At 53.2% G+C, this 24,375-nt stretch overlaps 7 non-coding genes across 7 annotated transcripts; all 7 read left to right on the top strand.

Moving 5' to 3' along the window:
• Positions 1–1,110: 1,110 nt before the first annotated feature.
• trnat-cgu (transfer RNA threonine (anticodon CGU)) lies at positions 1,111–1,183 on the top strand. Its single transcript has one exon. It is a non-coding gene; the product is annotated as a tRNA-Thr (tRNA).
• A 3,753-nt stretch (positions 1,184–4,936) lies between these two features.
• trnai-aau (transfer RNA isoleucine (anticodon AAU)) lies at positions 4,937–5,009 on the top strand. The gene has a single exon. It is a non-coding gene; the product is annotated as a tRNA-Ile (tRNA).
• A 10,812-nt stretch (positions 5,010–15,821) lies between these two features.
• trnat-ugu (transfer RNA threonine (anticodon UGU)) lies at positions 15,822–15,894 on the top strand. The gene has a single exon. It is a non-coding gene; the product is annotated as a tRNA-Thr (tRNA).
• A 602-nt stretch (positions 15,895–16,496) lies between these two features.
• Positions 16,497–16,569, top strand: trnat-ugu (transfer RNA threonine (anticodon UGU)). The gene has a single exon. It is a non-coding gene; the product is annotated as a tRNA-Thr (tRNA).
• A 591-nt stretch (positions 16,570–17,160) lies between these two features.
• On the top strand, positions 17,161–17,233 carry trnai-uau (transfer RNA isoleucine (anticodon UAU)). Its single transcript has one exon. It is a non-coding gene; the product is annotated as a tRNA-Ile (tRNA).
• A 2,385-nt stretch (positions 17,234–19,618) lies between these two features.
• Positions 19,619–19,691, top strand: trnat-ugu (transfer RNA threonine (anticodon UGU)). The gene has a single exon. It is a non-coding gene; the product is annotated as a tRNA-Thr (tRNA).
• A 2,330-nt stretch (positions 19,692–22,021) lies between these two features.
• trnai-uau (transfer RNA isoleucine (anticodon UAU)) lies at positions 22,022–22,094 on the top strand. Its single transcript has one exon. It is a non-coding gene; the product is annotated as a tRNA-Ile (tRNA).
• Positions 22,095–24,375: the final 2,281 nt, after the last annotated feature.

The raw sequence follows: 24,375 nt of genomic DNA on the forward strand, positions 1-24,375 counted from the left end.
CTCCCCTTCCCTCTCTCTCACTCCTTCACCTCACTCTCCTCTTCCCCGTCTCTCTCTCACTCCTTCCCCTCACTCTCCCTTTCCCTCTCTCTCACTCCTTCCCCTCACTCTCCCTTTCCCTCTCTCTCACTCCTTCCCCTCACTCTCCCTTTCCCTCTCTCTCACTCCTTCACCTCACTCTCCCCTTCCCTCTCTCTCACTCCTTCCCCACACTCTCCCCTTCTCTCTCTCTCAATACTTCCCCTCACTCTCCCCTTCCCTCTCTCTCACTCCTTCCCCTCACTCTCCCCTTCCCTCTCTCTCACTCCTTCCCCTCACTCACCCCTTCCCTCTCTCTCAATCCTTCCCCTCACTCTCCCCTTCCCTCTCTCTCACTCCTTCCCCTCACTCTCCCCTTCCCTCTCTCTCACTCCTTCCCCTCACTCTCCTCTTCTCCATCTCTCTCTCACTCCTTCCCCTCACTCTCCCCTTCCCTCACTCTCACTCCTTCCCTTCACTCTCCCCTTCCCTCTCTCTTCCTCTAATAGAGCCCCACCTAGTGGACTATCGATGTAATAACAACTACTGACACGCTCCTCTCTCTCTCCATCTCTCTCTCTCTCTCTCTCCCCGTCCCCCTCAAACTCACTCCTTCCCTCACGCTGTCCCTTTCCCCCGCTTTCTCCCCTTCCCACTCTCCGCTCCTCTCTCTCCACTCAATCCTCAATCTCTCTCCTCCTCTCTCTCTCTCTCTCTCTCTCCCTTCCCTTCTGACTTTCCCCTTCCCCCTCTCTAACCCCTTCCGGCTCGAGAGACAGTGAGCGACAGAGAGAAAGTGATAGAGAGACAGAGAGAGAGAGAGACAGAGGGAGAGAGAGAAAGAGATTGAGAGACAGAGAGATTGGGGCAGAGTGTGACTGAGTTGCCTTGGGATGTTTTACTACGTGAAAGACCCGATATATCGATGTTGAGAGGCGAATATTGAAAAGACGGAGGCAGGCGTCTCCCCTGCCTCCTCCCTCTCTCTCTTTCCGATCTCTCTCCCCTTCCCCCTCTCTCTCACTCCTTCCATTCTCTCTTTTCCCTTCCCCTCACTTTCCTGCTCCTTCCCCTGTATTTCCCAGGGCAGGTGGCTCCATAGCTCAGGGGTTAGAGCACTGGTCTCGTAAACCAGGGGTCGTGAGTTCAAATCTCACTGGGGCCTACTCAAAATTAGCTCAGTATTTAAATTCACTGTCAATTAACAAGGGCTTTAATTATCAATATTAAACAGCTCTGAGACTGTCCCTGGAACAACAGGGTCCCCTCCTCTCTGACACTCTCTCTCCCTTCCCCATCATGACCCGTTCTACACCTTTTTATCGCTTTCCCGTCTCTCACTCATTCCCTTCTCCCCCTTTCCCCCTCCCTCGCCTCACCCTCTCTCTCCGCTATCCACTCTCTCACCCCCTCTCTCCGCTCACTCTGTCTCTTTCACCAACCCAGTCTCTCCACCCTCTCTCCCCTTCCCCTCACCTTTTCACTCTCCACTTCCCTCCCTCCCCTCCTTCCTCTCTCGCTCTCTTTTCCCTTTCTTTTCAGAGTCTCCCGTTCTCCCTCTCTCTCCCCTTCCTTTCTCTCTCGCTTGCCTCCTCCCTCTCTTGCCTTCCCATCTCTCTCCCCTTCCCCCCTCTCCACTTCCCCTCTCTCCCCTTCCATCACTTACTCTCCCCTTCCGCTCTCATCCATTATCCTCTCTCACTCACTCCATCGCCACCCTCCCCTCTCCCTCTATTTCCCCTTCCCCCTCTCTCTCACTCCTTCCACTCTCTCTTTTCCCTTCCCCTCTCTTTCCTGCTCCTTCCCCTGCGTTTCCCAAAGCAGGTGGTTCCATAGCTCAGGGGTTAGAGCACTGGTCTAGTAAATCAGGGTAGTGGGTTCAAATCTCACTGGGGCATACTCAAAATTAGCTCAATATTTAAATTCACCGTCAATTAACAAGGGCTTTAATTATAAATATTAAACTGCTCTGATACCGACCCTGGAACAACAGGTTGTCGTCTCTATTACACTTTCTCTCCATCCAAATCTCTCTCTGCCGACCCCCATTCTGCATCTTTTACCCCCTTTCCCGCTATCTCGCTTTGCCCGTCTCCCCCCTCCCTTGCCACACCCACTCTCTATCCTTTCCTGTCTCTCTCTCTCCCCCTTCCGCTCCCCACCTCTCACTCCCCTTCCCCCTGTCTCTCAATTCTTCCCACATTCTACCCCAATATAAACGAGAGGTGATCCAAAACTCGGCTGACCCCGTGTCCTAACTCGCACCCAGTCCCACTCACCCATCACCCACTGTGCTCACTGCCCCGTGTCCTAACTCGCACCGAGTCCCACTCACCCATCACCCTCTGTGCTCACTGCCCCGGGTCCTAACTCACACCCACTCCCGCTCACCCATCACCCCCTGTGCTCACTGACCGCGTGTCCTAACTCACACCCAGTCCCACTCACCCATCACCCCCTGTGCTCACTGCCCCGTGTCCTAACTCGCACCGAGTCCCACTCACCCATCACCCCCTGTGCTCACTGCCCCCGTGTCCAAACTCGCACCGAGTCCCGCTCACCCATCATCCCCTGTGCTCGCTGCCCCGTGTCCTAACTCGCACCCAGTCCCGCTCACCCATCACCCCCTGTGCTCACTGCCCCCGTGTCCTAACTCGCACCCAGTCCCACTCACCCATCACCCCCTATGCTCGCTGACCCCGTGTCCTAACTCGCACCGAGTCCCGCTCACCCATCACCCCCTGTGCTCACTGCCCCCGTGTCCTAACTCGCACCGAGTCCCGCTCACCCATCACCCCCTGTGCTCTCTGCCCCGGTGTCCTAACTCACACCGAGTCCCGCTCACCCATCACCCCCTGTGCTCACTGGCCCCGTGTCCTAACTCGCACCCAGTCCCACTCACCCATCACCCCCTGTGCTCTCTGCCCTACATTGGCTCCTGGTTAAGCAACGACTCGATTTCAAAATTCTCATCCTTGTTTACAAATCCCTCCATGACGCTCGCCCCTCCCTATCTCTGTAACTACTTCCAGCGTCTACACCCCTCCCTATCTCTATAACCTCCTCCAGCACCTACACCCCTCCCTATCTCTGTAACTTCCTCCAGCACTACACCCCTCCCTATCTCTGTTACCTCCTCCAGCCCCTACACCCCTCCCTATCTCTATAACCTCCTCCAACACCTACACCCCTCCCTATCTCTGTAACTTCCTCCAGCACTACACCCCTCCCTATCTCTCTTACCTCCTCCAGCGTCTACACCCCTCCCTATCTCTATAACCTCCTCCAACACCTACACCCCTCCCTATCTCTGTAACCTCCTCCAGCCACTACACCCCTCCCTATCTCTGTAACCTCCTCCAGCACCTACACCCCTCCCTATCTCTGTAACCTCCTCCAGCCCCTACACCCCTCCCTATCTCTGTAACCTCCTCCAGCACCTACACCCCTCCCTATCTCTGTAACCTCCTCCAGCCCCTACACCCCTCCCTATCTCTGTCACCTCCTCCAGCCCCTACACCCCTCCCTATCTCTGTAACCTCCTCCAGCCCCACAACCCTCCCTATCTCTGTAACTTCCCACACACCTCCCTATCTCTGTAACCTCCTCCAGCCGCTGCACCCCTCCCTATCTCTGTAACCTCCTCCAGCCCCTACACCCCTCCCTATCTCTGTAACCCCCTCCAGCCCCACAACCCCCCGAGATGTCTGCACTCCTCTAATTCTGCCCTCCTGACCATCCCTGATTATAATCGCTCCACCATCGGTGGCCGGGCCTTCTGTTGCCTTGGCCCCAAGCTCTGGAACTCCCTCCCGAAACCTCTCCGCCTCTCTATCTCTCTTTCCTCCTTCAAAACTCTCCTTAAAACCGACCTCTTCACCTGCGCTAATATTTATTTTTGTGGCTCGGTGTGGAGCACCTTGGGACGTTTCACTACGTTAAAGGCGCTATATAAATATACATTATTGTTGGTGTTCCCTCTGTCTCTCCTCTTCCCCGTCTCTCTCACTCCTTCCCCACACTCTCCCCTTCTCTCTCTCTCACTCCATCCCCTCACTCTCCCCTTCCCTCTCTCTCACTCCTTCCCCTCACTCTCCCCTTCCCTCTCTCTCAATCCTTCCCCTCACTCACCCCTTCCCTCTCTCTCAATCCTTCCCCTCACTCTCCCCTTCCCTCTCTCTCACTCCTTCCCCTCACTCTCTCCTTCCCTCTCTCTCACTCCTTCCCCTCACTCTCCTCTTCTCCATCTCTCTCTCACTCCTTCCCCTTACTCTCCCCTTCCCTCTCTCTCACTCCTTCCCCTCACTCTCCCCTTCCCTCTCTCTTCCTCTAATAGAGCCCCACCTAGTGGACTATCGATGTAATAACAACTACTGACACGCTCCTCTCTCTCTCCATCGATCTCTCTCCCTCTCTCCCCGTCCCCCTCTCACTCACTCCTTCCCTTACGCTGTCCCTTTCGCCCGCTTTCTCCCCTTCCCACTCTCCGCTCCTCTCTCTCCACTCACTCCTCAATCTCTCTCCTCCCTCTCTCTCTCTCTCTCTCTCCCTTCCCTTCTGACTTTCCCCTTCCCCCTCTCTGACCCCTTCCGGCTCGAGAGACAGTGAGCGACAGAGAGAAAGTGATAGAGAGACAGAGAGAGAGAGAGACAGAGGGAGAGAGAGAAAGAGACAGAGAGACAGAGAGATTGGGGCAGAGTGTGACTGAGTTGCCTTGGGATGTTTTACTACGTGAAAGACCCGATATATCGATGTTGAGAGGCGAATATTGAAAAGACGGAGGCAGGCGTCTCCCCTGCCTCCTCCCTCTCTCTCTTTCCAATCTCTCTCCCCTTCCCCCTCTCTCTCACTCCTTCCACTCTCTCTTTTCCCTTCCCCTCACTTTCCTGCTCCTTCCCCTGTATTTCCCAGTGCGGGTTGCTCCATAGCTCAGGGGTTAGAGCACTGGTCTAATAAACCAGGGGTCGTGGGTTCAAATCTCACTGGGGCCTGCTCAAAATTAGCTTAGTGTTTAAATTCACTGTCAATTAACAAGGGATTTAATTATAAATATCAAACAGCTCCAAGACTGTCCCTGCAACAACAGGGTCCCCCCTCTCTCCTCCTTCTTGTGTCTCTGACACTCTCTCTCTCCCTTCCTCATGACGACCCGTTCTACACCTTTTTATCGCTTTCCCGTCTCTCACTCATTCCCCTCTCCCCCTTTCCCCCTCCCTCGCCTCACCCTCTCTCTCCGCTATCCACTCTCTCACCCCCTCTCTCCGCTCACTCTGTCTCTTTCGCCAACCCAGTCTCTCCACCCTCTCTCCCCTTCCCCTCGCCTTTTCACTCTCCACTTCCCTCCCTCCCCTCCTTCCTCTCTCGCTCTCTTTTCCCTTTCTTTTCAGAGTCTCCCGTTCTCCCTCTCTCTCCCTTTCCTTTCTCTCTCCCTTGCCTCCTCCCTCTCTTGCCTTCCCATCTCTCTCCCCTTCCCCCCTCTGCCCTTCCCCTCTCTCCCCTTCCATCACTTACTCTCCCCTTCTGCTCTCATCCATTATCCTCTCTCACTCACTCCATCGCCACCCTTCCCTCTCCCTCTATTTCCCCTTCCCCCTCTCTCTCACTCCTTCCACTCTCTCTTTTCCCTTCCCCTCTCTTTCCTGCTCCTTACCCTGCGTTTCCCAAAGCAGGTGGTTCCATAGCTCAGGGGTTAGAGCTCTGGTCTAGTAAATCAGGGCCGTGGGTTCAAATCTCACTGGGGCATACTCAAAATTAGCTCAATATTTAAATTCACCGTCAATTAACAAGGGCTTTAATTATAAATATTAAACTGCTCTGATACCGACCCTGGAACAACAGGCTGTAGTCTCTGTTACACTTTCTCTCCATCCAAATCTCTCTCTGCCGACCCCCATTCTGCATCTTTTACCCCCTTTCCCGCGATCTCGCTTTGCCCGTCTCCCCCCTCCCTTGCCACACACACGCTCTATCCTTTCCTGTCTCTCTCTCTCCCCCTTCCGCTCCCCACCTCTCATTCCCCTTCCCCCTGTCTCTCAATTCTTCCCACATTCTACCCCAATATAAACTAGAGGTGATCCAAAACTCGGCTGACCCCGTGTCCTAACTCGAACCGAGTCCCGCTCACCCATCACCCCCTGTGCTCACTGCCCCAGTGTCCTAACTCGCACCGAGCCCCACTCACCCATCACCCCCTGTGCTCACTGCCCCAGTGTCCTAACTCGCACCGAGCCCCACTCACCCATCATCCCCTGTGCTCACTGCCCCGTGTCCTAACTCGCACCGAATCTCACTCACCCATCACCCCCTGTGCTCACTGCCCCAGTGTCCTAACTCGCACCGAGCCCCACTCACCCATCACCCCCTGTGCTCACTGCCCCAGTGTCCTAACTCGCACCGAGTCCCGCTCACCCATCACCCGCTGTGCTCACTGACCCCGTGTCCTAACTCGCACCGAGCCCCACTCACACATCACCCCCTGTGCTCGCTGCCCCGTGTCCTAACTCACACCCAGTCCCACTCACCCATCACCCCCTGTGCTCTCTGCCCTACATTGGCTCCCGGTTAAGCAACGCCTCGATTTCAAAATTCTCATCCTTGTTTACAAATCCCTCCATGACGCTCGCGCCTCCCTATCTCTGTAACTTCCTCCAGCACTACACCCCTCCCTATCTCTATATCCTCCTCCAACACGTACACCCCTCCCTATCTCTGTAACCTCCTCCAGCCACTACACCCCTCCCTTTCTCTGTAACCTCCTCCAGCCCCTGCACCCCTCCCTATCTCTGGAACCTCCTCCAGCCCCTACACCCCTCCCTATCTCTGGAACCTCCTCCAGCACCTACACCCCTCCCTATCTCTGTAACCTCCTCCAGCCCCTACACCCCTCCCTATCTCTGTAACCTCCTCCAGCCCCTACACCCCTCCCTATCTCTGTAACCTCCTCCAGCCCCTACACCCCTCCCTATCTCTGTAACCGCCTCCAGCACATACACCCCTCCCTATCTCTGTAACCTCCACCAGCCCCTACACCCCTCCCTATCTCTGTAACCTCCACCAGCCCCTACACCCCTCCCTATCTCTGTAACCTCCTCCAGCACCTACACCCCTCCCTATCTCTGTAACCTCCTCCAGCCCCTACACCCCTCCCTTTCTCTGTAATCTCCTCCAGCCCCTATACCCCTCCCTATCTCTGTAATCTCCTCCAGCCCCACAACCCCCCGAGATGTCTGCACTCCTCTAATTCTGCCCTCCTGACCATCCCTGATTATAATCGCTCCACCATCGGTGGCCGGGCCTTCTGTTGCCTGGGCCCCAAGCTCTGGAACTCCCTCCCTAAATCTCTCCGCCTCTCTACCTCTCTTTCCTCCTTCAAGACTCTCCTTAAAACCGACCTCTTCACCTGCGCTAATTTCTACTTTTGTGGCTCGGTGTCAAATTTTTATCCCATAATCCTCCTGTGGAGCACCTTGGGACGTTTCACGACGTTAAAGGCGCTATATAAATATACATTATTGTTGGTGTTCCCTCTGTCTCTCCTCTTCCCCGTCTCTCTCTCACTCCTTCCCCTCACTCTCCCCGTCTCTCTCACTCCTTCCCATCACTCTCCCCTTCCCTGCCTCTCACTCCTTCCCCTCACTCTCCCCTTCCCTCTTTCTCACTCCTTCCCCTTACTCTCCCCTTCCCTCTCTCTCACTCCTTCCCCTCACTCTCCCCTTCCCTCTCTCTTCCTCCAATAGAGCCCCATATAGTGGACTACCGATGTAATAACAACTACTGACACGCTCCGCGCTCACTCCATCTCTCTCTCTCCCTCTCTCCCCTTCCCACTCTCACTCACTCCTTCCCTCTCCCTGTCCCTTTCCCCCACTTTCTCCCCTTCCCACTCTCCGCTCCTCTCTCTCCACTCACTCCTCAATCTCTCCCCTCCCTCTCTCTCTCTCCTTTCCCTTCTGACTTTCCCCTTCCCCCTCTCTAACCCCTTCCGGCTCGAGAGACAGTGAGTGACAGAGAGAAAGTGATAGAGAGACAGAGAGAGAGAGAGACAGAGAGACAGAGAGATTGGGACAGAGTGTGACTGAGTTGCCTTGGGATGTTTTACTACGTGAAAGACCCGATATATCGATGTTGAGAAGTGAATATTGAAGAGACGGAGGCAGGAGTCTGGGGGATGAGACACAATCTGAGCGTTTCACTGACCCCTCCTCATTCTTCAGACACACAGCACTAACTGGGAAATGACCCACAGCCCAGGGCAGGTTGCTCCATAGCTCAGGGGTTAGAGCACGGGTCTAGTAGGCCAGGGGTCGTGGGTTCAAATCTCACTGGGGCCTACTCAAAATTAGTTCAGTATTTAAATTAGCAAGGGCTTTAATTATAAATATGGGTCAAATACTTTATTAAGATGGAGAGTGACAGAATTAATTCAGAGATGAGGGAGGGCCTTGAAGTTCAGGAAAGATAACTTTGATGGTGTGAGATGTGAATAGACTGGCCAATGATCCTTAAAGGGTTGATGTTGGATTGACAATGGCAAATATTTCAAGATCACATGGATGAACTCCAACAATTGCACATCCCTGTCTGGAGTAAAAATAAAATGGGGAATGTGGCTCACAAGGGAAATTAAGGATAGTGTTAAATCCAAGGAAGAGGCATATAAATTGGCCAGAAAAAGCAGCAAACCTGAGGACTGGGAGAATTTTGTAATGCAGCAGAGGAGGACAAAGGGTTTAACCAGGAGGGGGGAAATAGAGTATGAGAGGAAGCTTGCAGGCAACATAAAAACTGACTGCAAAAGCTTCTAAAAAGATTAGTGACGACAAACATAGATCCCTTGCAGTCAGATTCAGGTGAATTTATAATGGGGAACAAAGAAATGGCGGACCAGTTAAACAAATACTTTGGTTCTGTCTTCACGAAGGAAGACACAAATAAGTTTCCGGAAGTACTAGGGGACGAGTGAGAAGGGGGAACTGAAGGATATCCGTATTAGGTGGGAACTTGTGTTCGGGAAATTGATGGGATTGAAGGCAGATAAATCCCCGGGGCCTGATAGTCTGCATCCCAGAGTACTTAAGGAAGTGGCTCTCAAAATAGTGGATGCATTGGTGATCATTTTCCAACAGTCTATCGACTCTGGATCAGTTCCTATGGACTGGAGGGTAACTAATGTTATGCCGCTGTTTAAAAAAGGAGGGAGAGAGAAAGCGGGTAATTATAGAGCGGTTAGCCTGACATCGGTAGTGGGGAAAATGATGGAATCAATTATTAAACATCAAAAAGCAGCACATTTGGAAAGCAGTGACAGGATCGATCCAAGTCAGCATGGATTTATGAAAGGGAAATCATGCCAGACAAATCTTCTAGAATTTTTTGAGGATGTAACTCGTAGAGTGGACAAGGGAGAACCAGTGGATGTGGTGTATTTGGACTTTCAAAAGGCTTTTGACAAGGTTCCACACAAGAGATTAGTGTGCAAAATTAAAGCACATGGTATTGGAGGTAATGCATTGACGTGGATAGAGAACTGGTTGGCAGACAGGAAGCAAAGAATCGGGATAAACGGGTCGTTTTCAGAATGGCAGGCAGTGACTAGTGGAGTGTCGCAGGGCTCAGTGCTGGGACCCCAGCTATTTACAATATACATTAATGATTTGGATGAGGGAATTGAGTGTAATATGTCCAACTGGGTGGCAGTGTGAGCTGTGGGGAGGACACTAAAAGTGTGTAGGGTGACTTGGACAGGTTAGGTGAGTGGGCAAATGCATGGCAGATGCAGCATAATGTGGATAAATGTGAGGTTATCCACTTTGGTGGCAAAAACATGAAGGCGAATATTATCTGAATGGCGGCAGATTAGGAAAAGGGGAGGTGCAACAAGACCTGGGTGTCATGGTACATCAGTCATTGAAAGTTGGCATGCAGGTACAGCACTTTTCTCTGCCCTCCCCATCACTGTTATGTTCAGAATAAATCCACGGGACCGTATCGTAAGCTGAAACTATTGTGACCTTGGTCTCTTTATTGAGACCCCAGAGTGGGGAAGCAGCATGGTGGATCACCTTATGTACCTGCTTGTCCCAGGGTGCACAAGTGACCCTTAGGCCTCCCACAGGTGTGCCCCTAGTGGCAAGTCTGACATATTGGTGAGGTTTAGGTGCATACATAACATCACTCCCCCCCCGCCCCCTCCAAAGGCTTATGTACCAGTTATGTGCAAGTTGAGGCGATATGACGCCCTGTGTCCCCGGGTCGATCACCTGATTTGAATTCCTGGCCTGGGTGAGTTGGTCGGAACGTTGCTGCCCGGCCGAGTGCCTGGTGTGATGGGACAGACGTGGCCAGGTCCTTTCACAATGGTGGCCTGCTTATCGATAGTTTGCAGTCTGGTCTGGTCCAAACGCTTTCTGCGTTTGCTCAGTACATGGTTTCACAACCAAACACTCCATTTTCATCACACACACACACACACACTCCATTCCCCTCTTTGTCTCACACAGTGCTCTCGGCCCCATCTGGGGGCCCTGAATATTGTCCACGTCACTTATTCTGATGTGGCGTGGAGGGGGGGCCGTACGATCGTGGTGCATTCTCTGCTGATAGCAGACGGAAGGCTCGGTCCTGAGCGATTCTGTCCGGTGACTGCGTAGCAACCCGGGACAGCCGGGGTCTGTAGGGAGTCTACCGCGACACGTGTGGTGCTCGGCTTGGTGATCTGGGCTGCCCGCTGCGGACTATTGTCGCTGACCCTAAGGCCTGGAGAGCCCAGGATGGGCCGATACGGCCCTGAGACTTTCAGTGGTAGCGGGAGGCCGTGTGGTCCCCCGTGGATCCTGGGACGTAGTACGGAGGTTCCCGCACCACCGACTGTGTGTAGCCTCCCTGCCTTTCTTTGTAACACGTTGCAGGGTTTGCCCCACAGTGGGGGGGGGGGCAATCTGATGGGATGAGCATTACGTCTTTGCGACGGATAAGCTGCAACACTCCCGTCTGGCGGTTCGCCGTGAGCAGGCGGTAATGTGATAACACATCACTTGCTACATGTACTTTGTCAGATACATATACGACCGGTTGTTGTTTGCCCGCTACTTTGGCTTGTTTTAACGTACCCCCGACCCCATATGATAGTACACCATTGGCCACGAAAGAACGCTCACATGGGTTCCACAGTGCAAACAACTTATTGGAACATAGTGGGTTCCTGGCCTTCTCAGCGGCCCCCCCCTTTACCTTTACCCCAAACCCAGTGGCCTTCCTCGCTGGCCAACACATGCCTCTGTTCCGTTGCGGCCACATCCCGTGGTCTGGACGTTTCTCTCGACCCGTGGTCTGGACGCTTCTCTCGACTGCCGCCATCTTCCTCCCCAGGGATTCCCGCCTCTGGCGTCGGGAAGACACATTCGGATGGTTTCGGCCGGAGCCCCGCTCCGCTTGGTCGACCTGGAGCCTCTTCCGTCGCCGCCAAGAGGTCGTCGGCTTCGGGTGCTGGGTACCCCCGTCTGTAACCGCTGCTCGGTTGGTCTTCGCCTCCTGGTGGTCGCGACGAGCGGCCTGTGCCTCGGGGGTCTGCAAATGGATCTGCACTTCGACGCCTGGTTCAGCTGAAGGTGGGGGGCTTGCTCAGCCTTTGAGCAAGGGGAGAGGTTGTTCGCCGGAGAAGGTACACAGAGGTCTTCCCAGTTCCATCGAATCTTCCCCATCCACCTTCTACCAAGCAGCATTGGCCCATCACCTGAAACAATCCACAGAGGTAAATCGCGCACCGCTCCCTCATGGGATACCCTTATGCCCGCACTACCAATAACTGGTCTCAGTTCCTTGGTGTAGGTGCCCAGCTTTGCCTGAATCGGGATCAGCTTGGGTCATTGTGCTCTGTCGCCCCCCCCCACAGCCTCTCGAATGCCTTCTGGCTCATTATTGATTGACCCGCCCCCGTGTCTAGTTCCATGGAGACTGGAGTACCGTTAGGTCCAACTTTTCACATTATCGGAGGGCTTTTGGTGGTGAAGGTGTGTACCCCATGTACTTCCCCTTCAGCCTCAGGTTGAGTTGCCTCTCCTGCTCGTTCAGCGTGACCCTCGCTGGATCGATGGTCCTCTCCTGACTCTGCCACGTGGTGAGTCACAGACCGTTTGCACATTCGCTGGAGGTGCCCCATTGTTCCACGGCCCTTGCACACACAGGGCTTGAATCGACATTGATGGGCTCGATGGCTGACCCCAGCAGCGCCAACATGATGCTAATGGATACGCATTCACGGCCCACGGCGGACTCTGAGTCACCCGAGGCCTAGGTCTGGCCTCTGCGGTCATGTGGGCCCTGTCCTGTGCCGCTCTGCCTGCTGAATACATTATTTTATGCACAGTACTTGCCGGTGAGCTTCGAATCTGTTTCGTGTTATCGCTCGTGGATATGAAGGCCTGGGCTGTCGTGATGGCCTTGCTCAGAGAGAAACATAGAAACAGAGAAAATAGGTGCAGGAGTAGGCCATTCGGCCCTTCGAGCCTGCACCACCATTCAATAAGATCATGGCTGATCATTCCCTCAGTACCCCTTTCCTGCTTTCTCTCCATACCCCTTGATCCCTTTAGCCGTAAGGGCCACATCTAACTCCCTCTTGAATATATCCAATGAACTGGCCTCAACAACTCTCTGCGGCAGGGAATTCCACAGGTTAACAACTCTCTGAGTGAAGAAGTTTCTCCTCATCTCGGTCCTAAATGGCTTACCCCTTATCCTTAGATTGTGTCCCCTGGTTCTGGACTTCCCCAACATCGGGAAAATACTACCTCCATCTAACCTGTCCCGTCCCGTCAGAATCTTATACGTTTCTATGAGATCCCCTCTCATCCTTCTAAACACCAGTGTATAAAGGCCCAGTTTATCCAGTCTCTCCTCATATATCAGTCCAGCCATCCCGGGAATCAATCTGGTGAACCTTCGCTGCACTCCCTCAATAGCAAGAATGTCCTTCCTCAGATTAGGAGACCAAAACTGAACACAATATTCCAGGTGAGGCCTCACCAAGGCCCTTACAACTGCAGTAAGACCTCCCTGCTCCTATACTCAAATCCCCTCTAAATGAAGGCCAACATACCATTTGCCTTCTTCACCGCCTGCTGTACCTGCGTGCCAACTTTCAATGACTGATGAACCATGACACCCAGGTCTCATTGCACCTCCCCTTTTCCTAATCTGTCACCATTCAGATAATATTCTGCCTTCCTGTTTTTGCCCCCAAAGTGGATAACCTCACATTTATCCACATTATTCTGCATCTGCCATGTATTTGCCCACTCACCTAACCTGTCCAAGTCACCCTGCAGCCTCTTAGCATCCTCCTCACAGCTCACACTGGCCACCCAGCTTAGTGTCATCTGCAAACTTGGAGATATTACACTCAATTCCTGCATCTAAATCATTGACGTATATTGTAAATAGCTGGGGTCCCAGCACTGAGCCCTGCGGTACCCCACTAGTCACTGCCTCCCATTCCGAAAAGGACCAGTTTATCCCGGGATCCGGCAGACAGCAGCTTGCGAAGGATGACCTCGTGACCGATTCCGAGCACGAAACCGTTCGGCAACATTTCCCGCAAAGATCCCGCAAAAACCGTACTGCCCCGCAAGGAATCTTCTGGCCCTGGGAGCGCCGGTGGGTGTAAAAGTGATACCTGACCTTTAAGGTGCTCTCCTTCGGCTTGAGGCGTTCCCACACCAGCACACACAGCTCTGTGTAAGTCTTCTCCTCTGGTTTGACCGGTGCCAGCAGGTTTTTGAGCAGGCCGTATATCGGAGACCCACATACGGTGAGGAGAATCGCCCTGGTCTTGATCGCCCTCTCTCAGCCTCGTCCTGTTCATTGGCGACGTAGTACCGGTCGGGACGCTCAACGAAGGCTTCCCAAATCATCACCCTCAACAAATCCCTCAACAAGACCAACGGCAGCCATTACCGGGTGAAGGTTGGTGATCCGTTACTCGTCGCCAGTGAGTGATGTTCAGAATAAATCCACAGGACTGTATTGCAAGCTCAAACTGTGGTGACCTTGTGCTCTTTATTCAGACTCCAGGGTGGGGAAGCAGTATGGTGAGTCACCTTATATACCTGCTTGTCCCAGGGTGTACAGGTGACCATTGGGTCTCCCACAGGTGTGCCCCCTAGTGGCAAGTCTTACATATTGGTGACGTTTACATGTGTACACAACAATCACGACCCGTTCCACATCTTTTTATTCCTCTCTCACTTTCCCGCTATCTCGCTTTCCCCGTCTCTCACTCATTCCCCTCTCCCCCTTTCCCCTCCCTCACCTCACCCTCTTCCCGTCCCACTCTCTCCCCCTCCGACTCTGCCTTTCCACTCTCCCTCTCCCTCCTCCTTCTCCGCTCCCTTTCCTCCCCTCCCTCCTCTCTCTCTCTCTTTTCCCTTTCCTTTCAGATTCTCCCCTTCTCCCTCTCTCCCCTTCCCCTTTCTCTCTCCCCTTCCTCGCTCTCTCACTCCTTCCTCTCTCTCTCTCACTCCTTCCCCATCACTCCTCTTAACATCACTTTCACCTTCCCCCCGCTCTCTCTCCCCTTCCCTCTCTTTCCCCTCCCGTCTCTCGCTCTCGCCTTACCCCTCTCTCTCCCATTCCCCTCTCGCTCACTCCTTCCCCTCTCCCTTTTCATTTTCTCCCCTCCTCTCTCTCTCCCCACCCACTCCTTCTCCCTCCCCTCCCCAGTGTCCATCCCCTCCATCCTCCCTTTCATTCCCTAGCTCTCGCTCTCCCCATTCCCTTCAGACTCTCCCCTCCCCATCTCTCCCATCACCCCCCTCTCTCCCCTTTTCCCTCTCTCTCCCCTTCCCCCGCTCTAGTCTCCCCGCTCGAGGGACAAAGTGAGAAGGTGAGAGACAGAAAGAAAGAGAGAAAGACAGAGAGAAAGAGAGACAGAGCCAGAGTGTGACTGAGTTGCCTTGGGATGTTTTACTTCGTGAAAGACCCGATATATCGATGTTGAGAAGTGAATATTGAAGAGACGGAGGCAGGAGTCTGGGGGATGAGACACAATCTGAGTGTTTCACTGACCCCCTCCTCATTCTTCAAACAGTATTTAGTAAACCAGGTATCGTGGGTTCAAATCTCACTGCAACCTACTCAAAATTAGTTCAGTAGTTAAATTCACCGTCAATTCACAAAGGCATTGATTATAAATATTAAACAGCTCTGAGATTGACCCTGGAACTATAGGCTCCCCTCACACCTTTCCCTGTCTCTCTGCTTTCCAGATCACGACCCGTTGGACATTTTTTTTTTTAACTCCTCTCTCACTTTCCCGCAATCTCACTTTCTCCATCTCTCTCTCCCCTTTCCCTCTCTCTCTCCCCTTCCCCTCTCTCTCTCTCCTTCCGCTCCCTCCCCTCACTCCTCTCTCTCCCTCTTTTGCCTTTCTTTTCAGATTCTCCCCTGCTCCCTCTCTCTCCCCTTCCTTTCTCTCTCACCTGCCTCCTCCCTCTCTCGACTTCCCATCTTGCTCCCCTCCCCCACTCACTCTCTCCCATTACGCTCTCTCCCATTACCCTCTGGCTGACTCCTTCCCCCTCTCTCTCCCATTCCCTCTCCCACTCATTCCCCTCTCTCCCTCCTTTTACAACTTCCAAGCACTAATCTCTCTCACAGAGCCGACACAGACACGATGGGCCGAATGGCCCTCCTTGTGTGCTGTAAGATTCTGTCAATGTTCAGGGATGAATCACCGAGAATGATTATTCGGGCCCCACCTCCTTGTTAACAATAGTAAGATGTAAACAGGAGCTGGTGTTACAGGTGGCTCCATAGCTCAGGGGTTAGAGCACTGCTCTTGTAAACCAGGGGTCGTGGGTTCAAATCTCACTGGGGCCTACTCAATTTTGGCTTCTGTTACTGAATTGACCGTTAATCGATGACAGGCCGACACCATCAACAGGAACCACTCACTCCGCACTTTACAATCTCCCCACAGCACTTTCACTTCCCACTCCCAGTCTGTATCCCACCTTTTCCACATCCAGGCTCAGAGACACCGATATATCATCGACTCATCGAAACTTACAGCAGGGAAGGAGACCATTTCGGCCCATCGTGTCTGCACCAGCCGACCAAGAGCTATCTGCTGGGCAGGGCCACATAGTCCGCATGTCCCAGACACGAGACTCCCAAAGCAAGCGCTCTACTCGGAACTCCTTCACGGCAAGCGAGCCAAAGGTGGGCAGAGGAAACGTTACAAGGAACACCCTCAAAGCCTCCCTGATAAAGTGCAACATCCCCACTGACACCTGGGAGTCCCTGGCCAAAGACCAGTCTCCCCTTCCAACTCTCTCACTCCTTCCCCACTCTCTCCCATTCCCATCCCTCTCTTTCTCCTTCCCCACTCTCTCTCCTTCCCCTCTCTCTCCCTCCTTCCACACTCTCTTTTCCCTTCCCCTCTCTTTCCTGCTCCTTCCCGTGTCTTTCTCAGAGCAGGTGGCTCCATAGCTCAGGGGTTAGAGCACTGGTCTTGTAAACCAGGGGTTGTGGGTTCAAATCTCACTGGGCCCTACTCAATTTTGGCTTCTGTTACTGAATTGACCGTCAATCAGCGACAGGCCGACACCATCAACAGGAACCACTCACTCCGCACTTTACAATCTGCCCACAGTACTTTCACTTCCCACCCCCAGTCTGTATCCCACCTTTTCCACATCCAGTCTCAGAGACACCGATATATCATCGACTCATAGAAACTTACAGCAGGGAAGGAGACCATTTCGGCCCATCGTGTCCGCACCAGCCGACCAAGAGCTATCTGCTGGGCGGTCCGCATGCCCCGACACGAGACTCCCAAAGCAAGCGCTCTACTCGGAACTCCTTCACGGCAAGCGAGCCAAAGGTGGGCAGAGGAAACGTTACAAGGGACACCCTCAAAGCCTCCCTGATAAAGTGCAACATCCCCACCGACACCTGGGAGTCCCTGGCCAAAGACCAGTCTCCCCTTCCATCTCTCTCACTCCTTCCCCACTCTCTCCCATTCCCATCCCTCTCTTTCTCCTTCCCCACTCTCTCTCCTTCCCCTCTCTCTCCCTCCTTCCACTCTCTCTTTTCCCTTCCCCTCTCTTTCCTGCTCCTTCCCGTGTCTTTCTCAGAGTAGGTGGCTCCATAGCTCAGGGGTTAGAGCACTGGTCTTATCAACCAGGGGTCGTGAGTTCAAATCTCACTGCAGCCTAATTTTAGTATTGAGACACCTGTCTCTCATTCCTCCCACTCTCTTCCCCCTTGAAAGGATGCAACATTCAGATGAACCCCCTCACAGTGTTTGGGCTCATTCAAAAGGATATTTAATTTGGGACTATCGATCGGAAAGCTTGGAACCCTAAAGTGCTTATGGAAGAAACTACAAACTTGGAATAGAATTTTGGAATTTTTAAAGACATATTCAAGGCTGTGTGCGGGCCTAAAGAACTGACAGGAGACAACTTGATTATTGAGGCTGTCTGGGTGTTGGGACTAACATAACTTGTCTGGAGAAATGGGTATTCGAGAATCCTTCTCCACAAGAGACATTAACATTACAACAAATAACCCAGAGATAGCCAACCATCAACCTGAATCTGGAAAACCATTTCAGCATATACATCACCAAGAGGCCCAATCCAGCCTGTATGCGAACAACTAAGCACAAAAGGACATTGCGATTACCAAACTAATATTTCCATCAGGAAACAGTTTATCGAACATCAACCCACACAAAACATATTAACTTTGAACGAGCCCGCCAAAATATTACAAAGAAGAGTCAAGCCCGCCAAATTCAATCAAAGAATCCTGGACTGATTTGGTGTGAAGATTAGAACCACTCAAACCGTATAACTGGCCCCTGTTTTAACAGAGGGTGTGACATACTTTGCCAAACAACCGAGACCACGCTTGTGTCATCAAGAAGGGAGAGAAACCAACGCGACCGTTGTAAACTAACTTCTCCAGCCTCGAAGTCCTGAAGTCCTGAAGGAAGAACATCACCATCGCGGCAACAAATGACCACAGCCAACGTGGTATCAATAAAAAACCACCGCGATCGACCAAACTGCAAATAAACTCCAACTGGAAGAAACCGAAGAATCGAAAGTTTCCAGTCTACAATCTAAGTCCTGACTACCAACAGGTGAAAACATTACCCAAAGAGACTTTGAACCTATTTCTAACGAAGAAAACCGGGTACTTACCCCATAGATCCAAAACGTGCTTTACCGCATCAGTGGACTCAACCCAACTGAAGATTGCGTAGGTAGAAGCCTTCTCCGACGTTCGGGGTACGGCAAGCAGAACCTACACAATTCAAGGAACCCCGAAACCGTGAACTACCGCTAACTGACCAGAAAGGATTGGTAAGCATAGTCCCTGCCTGCCCTGGAGTCTAACCTAGCTAGGATTAGGTATGGGGAGGTGGGAGGTGTCATTTTACTGTACACCTCCTTTGAATGTGTAATGTATTGTTCTTTATCAGAGTGATTATAAGTTTTGACATTGTATTTTCTTGTCTTTAATAAAATCAAAGTTCTTTTGCACCAAACCATTGACCTTTGCACTTTGTCACACCCCCCCAAATAAATCCAGAGTCTAGAACCCAAGGGAGTGGGGGCGATTCGAACCGCTCAAGTAGGTCAGAGGTGAACCTGACCCCCGGGACCACCACCACACCGTTACACTCACGTCTCTCTCTTTTCCCTTTCCTTTCAGGTTCTCCCCCTCGCTGCCCTCCCCCTCTCTCTCACTCCTTTCCCCTTTCTCCCCTAAACATCTCTCTCCCCTCCCCCCCTCTCTCCCACTCCTTCCCCTCTCTCTCCCCCCATTCCACACTCTCACTCTCCATCCCCTCCCTCTCTTTCTCCAACTCCCTCTCTTCCTCGCTGTCTCCCCTTCCCACTCTCTCACTCCTTCCCCACTCTCTCTCCTTCCCTTCCCTCCGCACTCCTTTTCCCTTCCCCTCTCTTTCCTGATCCTTCCCCTGTTTTCGCTGGAACAAGTGGCTCCATAGTTCAGGGGTTAAAGCACTGGTTCAGTAAACTAGTGGTTGTGGGTTTAAATCTCACTGGGGCCTATTCAAAGTTAACTCAGTATTTAAATTCACTGTCAATTAACAAGGGATTTAATAATAAATATTGACCAGCTCTGAGACTGACCCTGAAACACAAAGCTCTCCTATTCTCCTTTCGCCCCCTTTCTCATTCTCCCTCTCTCCCGACATTCCCCATCACTACACATTCTGCCGCTCTCCCCATTTCTCTTTATCACTCATTCCCCTCTCTCTCCCCTTCCGCACTCTCCCGTTTCCCTCTCTCTCCTCTACCCATTTCCTCCAATCTCTCTCATTCCTTCCCCCTCTCTCCCCTTAACATCTCTTTCCTCTTCCTTCCTCTCTCTCCCCTTCACCCCTTTCTCTCTCCCACCCCTAGCCCTCTCTTTCCCTCCTTCCACTCTCTCTCTCTCCATCCCCTCCCTCTCTTTTCCTCTCTTTCTCGCTGTCTCTATTCCCTCTCTCTCACTCCTTCCACTCTCTCTTTTCCCTTCCCCTCTCTTTCCTGCTCCTTCCCCTGTCTTTCCCAGAGCAGGTGGCTCCATAGCTCAGGGGTTAGAGAATTGGTCTTGTAAACCAGAGGTCGTGGGTTCAAATCTCCCTGGGGCCTAATAATAAATATTAAACAGCTCCAAGACTGTTCCTGAAACAACAGGCTCCCCTCTCCTCCTTGTGTCCTTTACACTCTCTCTCCCTGACCCATTCTACATCTTATTCTTGCTTTCCCCATCTCTCACTCATTTCCCTCTCCCCTCACTCTCCCCATCCTCTCCCCTTCCCCCTCTCTCAAATTTCTTTCTACATTCCACCCAATAGAAACTTGAAGTGATCCAAAACTCGGCTGCCCCGTGTCCTAACTCGCACCCAGTCCCACTCACCCATCACCCCCTGTGCTCACTGCCCCCGTGTCCTAACTCGCTCCGAGTCCCACTCACCCATCACCCCCTGTGCTCACTGCCCCGTGTCCTAACTCGCACCCAGTCCCGCTCACCCATCACCCCCTGTGCTCACTGCCCCGTGTCCTAACTCGCACCGAGTCCCGCTCACCCATCACCCCCTGTGCTCACTGCCCCGTGTCCGAACTCGCACCCAGTCCCACTCACCCATCACCCGCTGTGCTCGCTGCCCCGTGTCCGAACTCGCACCGAGTCCCGCTCACCCATCACCCCCTGTGCTCACTGCCCCCGTGTCCTAACTCGCACCGAGTCCCACTCACCCATCACTACCCTGTGCTCACTGCCCCGTGTCCTAACTCGCACCGAGTCCCACTCACCCATCACCCCCTGTGCTCACTGCCCCCGTGTCCTAACTCGCACCCAGTCCCGCTCACCCATCACCCACTGTGCTCACTGCCCCGTGTCCTAACTCGCACCGAGTCCCGCTCACCCATCACCCCCTGTGCTCACTGCCCCCGTGTCCTAACTCACACCCAGTCCCACTCACCCATCTCCCCCTGTGCTCGCTGCCCTACATTGGCTCCCGGTTAAGCAATGCCTCGATTTCAAAATTCTCATCCTTGTTTACAAATCCCTGCATGGCCCCTCACTACTCCCTATCTCTGTAACCTCCTCCAGCCCCACAACCCTCCCTATCTCTGTAACCTCCTCCAGCCACACAACCCTCCCTATCTCTGTAACTTTGCACACCCCTCCCTATCTCTGTAATCTCCTCCAGCTCCTACATCCCTCCCTATCTCTGTAACCCCACAATCAGCCATGATCTTATTGAATGGCGGAGCAGGCTCAAGGGGCTAGATGGCCTACTCCTGTTCCTAATTCTTATGTCCTTATGTCTGCACTCCTCTAATTCTGCCCTCCTGACCATCCCTGATTATAATCGCTCCACCATCAGTGGCCGGGCCTTCTGTTGCCTGGGCCCCAAGCTCTGGAACTCCCTCCCTAAACCTCTCCACCTCTCTCCCCCTCTTTCCTCCTTCAAGACGCTCCTTAAAACCGACCTCTTCACCTGTGCTAATTTCTATTTTTGTGGCTCGGTGTCAAATTTTTATCCCATAATCCTCCTGTGGAGCACCTTGGGACGTTTCACTACGTTAAAGGCGCTATATAAATATACATTATTGTTGGTGTTCCCTCTGTCTCTCCTCTTCCCCGTCTCTCTCTCACTCCTTCCCCTCACTCTCCCCTTCCCTCTCTCTCACTCCTTCCCCTCACTCTCCCTTTCCCTCTCTCTCACTCCTTCACCTCACTCTCCCCTTCCCTCTCTCTCACTCGTTCCCCTCACTCTCCCCTTCCCTCTCTCTCACTCCTTCCCCTCACTCTCCTCTTCTCTGTCTCTCTCTCACTCCTTCCCCTCACTCTCCCCTTCCCTCTCTCTCACTCCTTCCCCTCACTCTCCCCTTCCCTCTCTCTTCCTCTAATAGAGCCCCACGTAGTGGACTATCGATGTAATAACAACTACTGACACGCTCCGCTCTCTCTCCATCTCTCTCTCTCCCTCTCTCCCCTTCCCCCTCTCACTCACTCCTTCCCTCACGCTGTCCCTTTCCCCCGCTTTCTCCCCTTCCCACTCTCCGCTCCTCTCTCTCCACTCAATCCTCAATCTCTGTCCTCCCTCTCTCTCTCTCTCTCCCTTCCCTTCTGACTTTCCCCTTCCCCCTCGCTAACCCCTTCCGGCTCGAGAGACAGTGAGCGACAGAGAGAAAGTGATAGAGAGACAGAGGGAGTGAGAAAGAGATTGAGAGACAGAGAGATTGGGACAGACTGTGACTGAGTTGCCTTGGGATGTTTTACTATGTGAAAGACCCGATATATCGATGTTGAGAGGCGAATATTGAAGAGACGGAGGCAGGAGTCTCCCCTGCCTCCTCCCTCTCTCTCTTTCCGATCTCTCTCCCTTTCCCCCTCTCTCTCACTCCTTCCACTCTCTCTTTTCCCTTCCCCTCACTTTCCTGCTCCTTCCCCTGTATTTCCCAGAGCAGGTGGTTCCATAGCTCAGGGGTTAGAGCACTGGTCTTATAAACCAGGAGTCGTGAGATCAAATCTCACTGGGGCCTACTCAAAAGTAGCTCAGTATTTAAATTCACAGTCAATTAACAAGGGCTTTAATTATAAATATTAAACAGCTCCAAGACTGTCCCTGGAACAACAGGGTCCCCTCCTCTCTCCTCCTTCTTGTGTCTCTGACACTCTCTCTCCCATTTTAAATCTCTCTCTCCCTTCCCCATCACGACCCGTTCTACACCTTTTTATCGCTTTCCCGTCTCTCACTCATTCCCTTCTCCCCCTTTCCCCCTCCCTCGCCTCACCCTCTCTCTCCGCTATCCACTCTCTCACCCCCTCTCTCCGCTCACTCTGTCTCTTTCGCCATCCCAGACTCTCCACCCTCTCTCCCCTTCCCCTCACCTTTTCACTCTCCACTTCCCTCCCTCCCCTCCTTCCTCTCTTTTCCCTTTCTTTTCAGAGTCTCCCGTTCTCCCTCTCTCTCCCCTTCCTTTCTCTCTCCCTTGCCTCCTCCCTCTCTTGCCTTCCCATATCTCTCCCCTTCCCCTTTCTCCCCTTCCATCACTTACTCTCCCCTTCCGCTCTCATCCATTATCCTCTCTCACTCACTCCATCGCCACCCTTCCCTCTCCCTCTATTTCCCCTTCCCCCTCTCTCTCACTCCTTCCACTCTCTCTTTTCCCTTCCCCTCTCTTTCCTGCTCCTTACCCTGCGTTTCCCAACGCAGGGGGTTCCATAGCTCAGGGGTTAGAGCACTGGTCTAGTAAATCAGGGTCGTGGGTTCAAATCTCACTGGGGCATACTCAAAATTAGCTCAATATTTAAATTCACTGTCAATTAACAAGGGCTTTAATTATAAATATTAAACTGCTCTGATACCGACCCTGGAACAACAGGCTGTCGTCTCTATTACACTTTCTCTCCATCCAAATCTCTCTCTGCCAACCCCCATTCTGCATCTTTTACCCCCTTTCCCGCGATCTCGCTTTGCCCGTCTCCCCACTCCCTTGCCACACCCACTCTCTATCCTTTCCTGTCTTTCTCTCTCCCCCTTCCGTTCTCCACCTCTCACTCCCCTTCCCCCTGTCTCTCAATTCTTCCCACATTCTACCCAATATAAACTAGAGGTGATCCAAAACTCGGCTGACCCCGTGTCCTAACTCGCACCGAGTCCCACTCACACATCACCCCCTGTGCTCACTGCCCCGTGTCCGAATCGCACCAAGTCCCGCTCACCCATCACCCTCTGTGCTCGCTGCCCCGTGTCCTAACTCGCACCGAGTCCCACTCACCCATCACCCCCTGTGCTCACTGCCCCGTGTCCTAACTCGCACCGAGTCCCACTCACCCATCACCCCCTGTGCTCGCTGCCCCGTGTCCTAACTCGCACCGAGTCCCGCTCACCCATCACCCCCTGTGCTCACTGCCCCGTGTCCTAACTCGCACCGAGTCCCACTCACCCATCACCCCCTGTGCTCACTGCCCCCGTGTCCTAACTCACACCCAGTCCCGCTCACCCATCACCCCCTGTGCTCACTGACCCCGTGTCCTAACTCGCACCGAGTCCCGCTCACCCATCACCCCCTGTGCTCGCTGACCCCGTGTCCTAACATGCACCTAGTCCCGCTCACCCATCACCCCCTGTGCTCACTGCCCCCGTGTCCTAACTCGCACCGAGTCCCGCTCACCCATCACCCCCTGTGCTCAATGCCCCCGTGTCCTAACTCGCACCCAGTCCCGCTCACCCATCACCCCCTGTGCTCACTGCCCCATGTCCTAACTCGCACCCAGTCCCACTCACCCATCACCCACTGTGCTCACTACGTTAAAGGCGCTTTATAAATATACATTATTGTTGGTGTTCCCTCTGTCTCTCCTCTTCCCCGTCTCTCTCTCACTCCTTCCCCTCATTCTCCCCTTCTCTCTCTCTCACTCCATCCCCTCACTCTCCCCTTCCCTCTCTCTCACTCCTTCCCCTCACTCTCCCCTTCCCTCTCTCTCAATCCTTCCCCTCACTCTCCCGTTCCCTCTCTCTCACTCCTTCCCCTCACTCTCCCCTTCCCTCTCTCTCAATCCTTCCCCTCACTCACCCCTTCCCTCTCTCTCAATCCTTACCCGCACTCTCCCCTTCCCTCTCTCTCACTCCTTCCCCTCACTCTCCCCTTCCCTCTCTCTCACTCCTTCCCCTCACTCTCCCCTTCCCTCTCTCTCACTCCTTCTCCTCACTCTCCCCTTCCCTCTCTCTCACTCCTTCCCCTCACCCTCCCCTTCCCTCTCTCTCACTCCTTCCCCTCACTCTCCCCTTCCCTCTCTCTCACTCCTTCCTCTCACTCT

The sequence above is a fragment of the Pristiophorus japonicus genome, unplaced genomic scaffold (genome assembly GCF_044704955.1).
Source record: "Pristiophorus japonicus isolate sPriJap1 unplaced genomic scaffold, sPriJap1.hap1 HAP1_SCAFFOLD_1497, whole genome shotgun sequence".
NCBI classification, from domain to species: Eukaryota; Metazoa; Chordata; class Chondrichthyes; family Pristiophoridae; genus Pristiophorus; species Pristiophorus japonicus.